Source organism: Pteropus vampyrus, unplaced genomic scaffold (assembly GCF_000151845.1).
Source record: "Pteropus vampyrus isolate Shadow unplaced genomic scaffold, Pvam_2.0 Scaffold19, whole genome shotgun sequence".
NCBI classification, from domain to species: Eukaryota; Metazoa; Chordata; class Mammalia; order Chiroptera; family Pteropodidae; genus Pteropus; species Pteropus vampyrus.
The window spans coordinates 15174291-15182529 of NW_011888800.1; the positions used below are offsets into that span (position 1 = coordinate 15174291).

The 8239-nt window shown below is 41.8% G+C and overlaps 1 protein-coding gene across 1 annotated transcript in view; it reads right to left on the reverse strand.

Annotated features, from left to right (window-relative positions):
* The window catches only part of GNB5 (G protein subunit beta 5), a 43706-nt gene that overhangs the window by 25848 nt on the left and 9619 nt on the right, over positions 1-8239 (reverse strand). The gene's annotated exons all lie outside the window — the stretch shown is intronic.

Below are 8239 nucleotides of genomic sequence, written 5' to 3' on the forward strand. Positions count from 1 at the left end.
GTTCCAACAGGATCTTTATAGCAAAAGAAACCCCAAGATCCTGTGTTGCATGCAGTTGTCATGTTTCTCTAGTCTCTATCCAGTTATTTTGTTCCCCATTTTGGGCTTATCTGATGCTTCCTCAAGATTAGATTTGGGTAAGGCAAGTTTGGCAGGAACAGCACAGGCTGATGCTGAGTTCCTGTCAGTGTGACCTGTCAGAAGGCACCTGCTGTCCACTGGTCCCCTCACTGGCAATATCGACTCTGTTCCTTTGGTTAAGGTGGAGTCTGCTGGGTTTCTCCACTGCAGAGTTACTGTTTTGCCTTCTGTAATGAAAAAGTATTTTGTGGGGATGAGCCTACATAAATATGTAGTTACTCTTCAAACTTGAATACCCTGGTTTTAACATCCATTAAAGATTTTTACCTGAGCTGGTTATTAGGATGGGTGGCGAGTGGTGATTTTTCAAATTCCATCATTCCTTCTGCTTTTTTTCAGTTGGTTTTCTAATATAAAGAGAAGCTTTCCCTCCTTCTCAACTTATTCATTCATTCGTTTATACTAGTATGGACACATAGGTTCTTACCTTACTTAAGAGGCTGTAAGTCCTTTACTATTATTATTTATTTTGATGCCGAAATAGTCCCTGGTTTGCTCAGTGGGAGCTGCGCTAAGCAGGTTCCCATGACCTTCTGATGTGTTCCCATGATTCCCTGAGCACTTTCCACTGCAGGCTCACCTTCTTTCCCTGCTCTAGCTCTGGTATCAGCCACTTCTCCAAAAAGTCTTGGTTTCTTTTAGTTGCCCCATTTTTTTTGTGATAAAGAAACAAAAGTATGAATAGGTTAAAAGTCTTTGTGAAATCTCAAACTGCAAAAAATAATTGCTGAATTTTAAAGTGCTACATAAATGTGTGATTATTACATGATCGCTTCTGCTAAAACACTGCATTCTTTGTTGCCACAAACAGCACATTAGTCTTTTACAGATAACATGCTTCATGAAATATATTGAATGAAGTTAAGAAACAGACTGAATTTTCTAAATTCCTATAATCAGCTCAGAGTTGTGAGCACAGTCTATTTAGCATTTTACTTTGAAATGTCACATTGATATTATTGCTGCTTCTCTCAATTCAGCATTAGGACAGCCACAGCTATTTAATGTCCTTCTTAAAAAAAAAAAAAAAAAAAGATGACTCACCCAACCAAAATAGAGAAGACAATGACCTAATCCACGGGGATGTTCTGAGGTTTAACTGAGAAAACAAATTAAAGTGCCTAGCAGGTTATCTGCCAGGCTAGGAATCAAAAATGTAGAGTTGTGGTACTAGGGTCTGGGGCCCAGAAAATTGGACAAAATAACCTAGAGGAGAGAAGGCTTCTGAAAAGAAAGGGCCATGAAAACCAGAGATTGTGTTTAGGGTAGGAGAAAAGGGAAGAATGAAAAGAGGAGGTTACAAACAGGGAGAGTTTTTTCTTAAATTTAATTATAGAAGTATGTGCCCATTGGAAGTAATCATGAAATAGAAACCTATGATCATTTACAATCCTGCTTAGCCTGACCAGTCCTAACATTTGGTATATAGCCTTCCAGACCTTTTCTCTGTATATATGCACACACGTATATGTGGGTAAGCAGATCATGCTCTACATACAATTTTGGAGACCTGTTTTTTCACCTGACATATTTATGGATGTCTTTTCATGTCAAATGTTAATTATCTGTCGTTTTAAATGACTACGTAACATTCCAGTGTATGGATGTGCCATAATCCAAAATCTTACTGGTAGACACTTTGTTCCAGGGCTGCTATAAAGCCCTTGTACTGTGTTAGTCCCTAGATGAATTCCAATTCATGGCATTGCTGAGTCAGAGAGAAAGCACATTTTTAAAAGCTTTCCATGCGTGATGCCGTTATCCACCTTTTATTGTGAAGAGTTTGTCTAGACGGGGCCTTGGAAATCATCTAGAATTCTGGTTTCAGCAAGATTAACTTTTCATCAAGATGTGGCTTCTTCTCGACTTTCAGAGAATAGTTTTGCTATTTATTTTATAATCCATGCACACATGAACTTAAAGTAAAATGCCTAGTGTGCAGGTCAATACACAAGAATTCAAGGCATATAAATTCATAGAGTAAAAGTATGCAACAGGGGTCCTTCTCGTTGTTCCATGTGGCCATGAAAAAAATGACCTGAGCATGGACAAGCTCTAAAATCTCCCCGAAAATAGACATTGTGAAATTGATTGTAAACACCAGAAACAAGATCAAAGAGAAGTAAGATGTCTTAAATAGGAAAATAGAGTATTTTAAAAATAATCTTGAATCATTTTCTAAATTTTGTACCAATATACCATCTTTTTATGGTCACTATTTGGTAGATCAAAGGAATAAGGAAGAAAAATTATCTAAAGTTAATTTTAAAAAACTCATTCTGATTCTACCCCAAGGTAAAATAGGGTGGGATGCATACAAACCCTCCAACACCTGGATGGAAGAAAAACATCTCTAGTCACATTATCTTACTTGTGTTTGTAAGAGATTTTTGAATTGCCTTAAAACCATGTATTAGCCACATAAATAAAATCCTACCCTGAATTCCCCAATGAAAAGTTGGAAGGGTTAAGCTATGGCACAGCATTTAAAATGGAACACTATGTGGAATATCATATAATAATTTTTAAATACTGACATTAAAAAGAACTGTAAACGACACGGAGAGCTCTTTAATCCATTGTTAAATTAAAACTAGGCTCCAACTCTATACCTAGTACAATCCCAAGTGTGTGTACAAATATATACACAAACATAAAAATATAAGCTATGAAATACAGCAAACTATTAAAAGTGGCTACCTCTGGGTGGTGCGGTTATGGATGACTTATTTTATTCCACATTTCTAAATTTGCTACAGAGGCCATTAGTTTATTATGACGATAGTCTGGAAACACTTGCATTGGCGAGCTCTTGTGCATGATGAATACAGAGCTAAAGTACAGAGAGGAAATGAAAGGCAGGTTTGCTTCCTGCTCCCCCTGGTGGCTGCAGGCAGCACGTGGAAGAGCAGCCAGGAAGAGGACTACCCTAAGGGAAACTCACTCCTCTCTAAGCCTCAGTACTGGCAGGGCTTTTCTTTAGAACATGAAAAAAGTAAATCAACATATTTACTTTAGACTAATCCAGAAATTTGGTTTTCCTAGATTTCTCTCTACACCATAAAATCAGAATCGTTTAAGGCTGCTGGATAAAATCTGCGCGTGTCCCCCCACTCCCATAAAAAGAGCCACTTTAAAATGGAGCTGGAGCTGTCACACCAGAGGAATTGCCTTGCACATTTTATGCCTTGAATCTTTAGAATGTTAAAACAGGGCAAAATAACCTTTGCACTGGGGCTAAAGTAACATTGTGCCCTCAAAGAAATGTCTGCAAAGATAATAAAGCAGTTATAATGACTCCTGAACTGATGACTATCAGACTAAAAATTAAAAACACTGTTTAGAACTAACATGACTATGTTACATTGTCTGCACCAATGGACATGTCTTCCTTCTATCAATGTAACTGTTCTCCTGTCCTTTCTCATAAACACCCTTTGCCTTTGTCTCTGTAAAGAAAGGGGGTGGGGGTGTTGAGAGAAGAAAATTTTTTGTGTCTGAAGACTGAGTATGAAGCAGGTAACCCCTCTAGTTTTAAGGGCTGAGTGATAGGTCCTCCGAAGACGTCTACATCCTAATCCCAAGAACCTGTGAATATGTGACCTTATGTGACAAAAGGGACCTTGCAGATGTGATTAAGGATTTTAAGATGGAAAGATTATTTTCAATTATATAGATGGGCCCAATGCAGTCACAAGGGTCCTTATAAGAGTGGGGATGGGGCCAAAGAAGGGTATGTGATGGCAGAAACCACGTTGGAGTGATGTGAGACCACAAGCTAAAGAATGCAAATGGCCTCTAGAAGCTGAAAAGGCAAGGAATGGATTCTCCCTCAGAGCCTCCAGAAGGAATGCAGCCCCGCTGGCCCAATTTAGACTTCTGACTTCCAGAACTGTAACGATAAATTTATGTTGCTTTAAGCCACTTGTGTTTGTGCAAATGTGTACCACAGCAATAGGAAACTAATACAGGATGTAACCTCATGATTCGAAAATGCCTTAGACTCAAGCAAAGAAGCACTTACAAATTGTAGAAGGCAAGCAGAAGAGAAAAGGAGAAACATTCAGGGCACGGAGTTCTGGAGAAATAACAGGAAAGGCAGGGTGGAGGCATGAGGTGTTGTGCTGTGGAATGTGATGTAGGTTGGCTTTCCCTCAGGCCACCTACATAAGCCACTTCCAATATGTAATGTTGGCTGAGGGTCTGCACTTGGGGATGAGGGCCCCACAGAAGGGATGCTGTCTCAAGGGTTAAAGGGATGGGAGGTGAAGAAATGAGGAAGAGTTCACTTTTCCTCCAAGTTTTTGTTCTACAATTTTATTTTATTTTTTTTTTTTTAAGCCAAGTATTCAGGCAAGTCAGCGCTAACAGAAGGCTGACCAACTGTCCTATTTTGCCCAGGACTAAAGGGCCGGGAGGCAGAACTTTCCATTTTACAACCAAGAGTTCCAGGCAAACCAGGATGACTTGGTCACTTTAAGCTTATGGCCTAAAGAGGTTTCCCCAACTAGGGTAAGGGTCACAGGGCCATCTCTATACCACCACCAAAATGCAAAAACATACAGGAAGAGGCTGAGAGACTGGGAGAGAGAAGAGCCCAGTGACACCAGATCATGGAGATCTCTATGGGGAGAGACAGTGGTCAGAGCAGCAGCAGCAGTTCTGAGTACTACCATATCCCAGGGGAGTGTGATGGGGTGAGAGGTCAGTGTGTTAGGAGGGTGTGAACACTGAAGACACCAGGGATGGGGCAGGGTTTAGGGTCAAAAGAAAAGCTCAAGCCATGTGCCAAAGTCCTTAAGAAATGAGGGAGCCTGGCTGGGAGGAGACATCAGCTTGGGGGAGGAGAAGAGGCAGGGTAGTCAAATGACAGGAGCCTCGGAGGAGCCAGAGTTTCCGATCTTTTCAACTCTAACATCTGACTTATAGGCAGGTGAAGATAGGAGAAACAGAGGCTGGTACCCACATTCCTTCTTCTTCCTGCTCTGGATACAAGGGTGATGTTTGGAGCTGTGGCAGTGATAATCATGGGGCAAATGCCAATGCTCTCAGGGTGGTGAAGAAAGACAGGAGTGCGGGTCTCTGATGTCATGTTGGGCAGCTGAATCAAAGCTGGTGATTGCCTACCCTTATTCTTGTTATGTAAGAAAAAGAAATTTGCTTAACTACTTCATTAGGGGTTTATGGTTATTTGTAGCTGGACATGTTTCTAAATAACATAGGGGCTTAGTGTGCCTCCTATTTAAAGGAAAAATATAAGCTATGAAATACAGCAAACTATTAAAAGTGGCTACCTCTGGGTGGTGCGGTTATGGATGACTTATTTTATTCCACATTTCTAAATTTGCTACAGAGGCCATTAGTTTATTATGACGATAGTCTGGAAACATTTGCATTGGCGAGCTCTTGTGCATGATGAATACAGAGCTAAAGTACAGAGAGAGGAAATGAAAGGCAGGTTTGCTTCCTGCTCCCCCTGGTGGCTGCAGGCAGCACGTGGAAGAGCAGCCAGGAAGAGGATTATCCTAAGGGAAACTCACTCCTCTCTAAGCCTCAGTACTGGCAGGGCTTTTCTTTAGAACATGAAAAAAGTAAATCAACATATTTACTTTAGACTAATCCAGAAATTTGGTTTTCCTAGATTTCTCTCTACACCATAAAATCAGAATCGTTTAAGGCTGCTGGATAAAATCTGCGCGTGTCCCCCCACTCCCATAAAAAGAGCCACTTTAAAATGGAGCTGGAGCTGTCACACCAGAGGAATTGCCTTGCACATTTTATGCCTTGAATCTTTAGAATGTTAAAACAGGGCAAAATAACCTTTGCACTGGGGCTAAAGTAACATTGTGCCCTCAAAGAAATGTCTGCAAAGATAATAAAGCAGTTATAATGACTCCTGAACTGATGACTATCAGACTAAAAATTAAAAACACTGTTTAGAACTAACATGACTATGTTACATTGTCTGCACCAATGGACATGTCTTCCTTCTATCAATGTAACTGTTCTCCTGTCCTTTCTCATAAACACCCTTTGCCTTTGTCTCTGTAAAGAAAGGGGGTGGGGGTGTTGAGAGAAGAAAATTTTTTGTGTCTGAAGACTGAGTATGAAGCAGGTAACCCCTCTAGTTTTAAGGGCTGAGTGATAGGTCCTCCGAAGACGTCTACATCCTAATCCCAAGAACCTGTGAATATGTGACCTTATGTGACAAAAGGGACCTTGCAGATGTGATTAAGGATTTTAAGATGGAAAGATTATTTTCAATTATATAGATGGGCCCAATGCAGTCACAAGGGTCCTTATAAGAGTGGGGATGGGGCCAAAGAAGGGTATGTGATGGCAGAAACCACGTTGGAGTGATGTGAGACCACAAGCTAAAGAATGCAAATGGCCTCTAGAAGCTGAAAAGGCAAGGAATGGATTCTCCCTCAGAGCCTCCAGAAGGAATGCAGCCCCGCTGGCCCAATTTAGACTTCTGACTTCCAGAACTGTAACGATAAATTTATGTTGCTTTAAGCCACTTGTGTTTGTGCAAATGTGTACCACAGCAATAGGAAACTAATACAGGATGTAACCTCATGATTCGAAAATGCCTTAGACTCAAGCAAAGAAGCACTTACAAATTGTAGAAGGCAAGCAGAAGAGAAAAGGAGAAACATTCAGGGCACGGAGTTCTGGAGAAATAACAGGAAAGGCAGGGTGGAGGCATGAGGTGTTGTGCTGTGGAATGTGATGTAGGTTGGCTTTCCCTCAGGCCACCTACATAAGCCACTTCCAATATGTAATGTTGGCTGAGGGTCTGCACTTGGGGATGAGGGCCCCACAGAAGGGATGCTGTCTCAAGGGTTAAAGGGATGGGAGGTGAAGAAATGAGGAAGAGTTCACTTTTCCTCCAAGTTTTTGTTCTACAATTTTATTTTATTTTTTTTTTTTTAAGCCAAGTATTCAGGCAAGTCAGCGCTAACAGAAGGCTGACCAACTGTCCTATTTTGCCCAGGACTAAAGGGCCGGGAGGCAGAACTTTCCATTTTACAACCAAGAGTTCCAGGCAAACCAGGATGACTTGGTCACTTTAAGCTTATGGCCTAAAGAGGTTTCCCCAACTAGGGTAAGGGTCACAGGGCCATCTCTATACCACCACCAAAATGCAAAAACATACAGGAAGAGGCTGAGAGACTGGGAGAGAGAAGAGCCCAGTGACACCAGATCATGGAGATCTCTATGGGGAGAGACAGTGGTCAGAGCAGCAGCAGCAGTTCTGAGTACTACCATATCCCAGGGGAGTGTGATGGGGTGAGAGGTCAGTGTGTTAGGAGGGTGTGAACACTGAAGACACCAGGGATGGGGCAGGGTTTAGGGTCAAAAGAAAAGCTCAAGCCATGTGCCAAAGTCCTTAAGAAATGAGGGAGCCTGGCTGGGAGGAGACATCAGCTTGGGGGAGGAGAAGAGGCAGGGTAGTCAAATGACAGGAGCCTCGGAGGAGCCAGAGTTTCCGATCTTTTCAACTCTAACATCTGACTTATAGGCAGGTGAAGATAGGAGAAACAGAGGCTGGTACCCACATTCCTTCTTCTTCCTGCTCTGGATACAAGGGTGATGTTTGGAGCTGTGGCAGTGATAATCATGGGGCAAATGCCAATGCTCTCAGGGTGGTGAAGAAAGACAGGAGTGCGGGTCTCTGATGTCATGTTGGGCAGCTGAATCAAAGCTGGTGATTGCCTACCCTTATTCTTGTTATGTAAGAAAAAGAAATTTGCTTCACTACTTCATTAGGGGTTTATGGTTATTTGTAGCTGGACATGTTTCTAAATAACATAGGGGCTTAGTGTGCCTCCTATTTAAAGGAGGTCCCTACGAAAGCACAGCGCACTTTACGTTCAGGTCACCTGCTTCTACAAGTGATTGTCAAAGAGAGGAATCAGGTGCTAAAGGACCTACTATGAGCCTGTTTTTCTTTTCCAAATAGAATTTAAAGGGAGTGATATCAAATAGGAATGGCAGGTGCACAATGTAAAGGTGTGCCTGAGAGCTCCAAGGGGAGGTCTTGCTGAGCAAAGGGGAGTTGCCACCCTCAGAGCTGAAAAGTAAGCAGATAAGG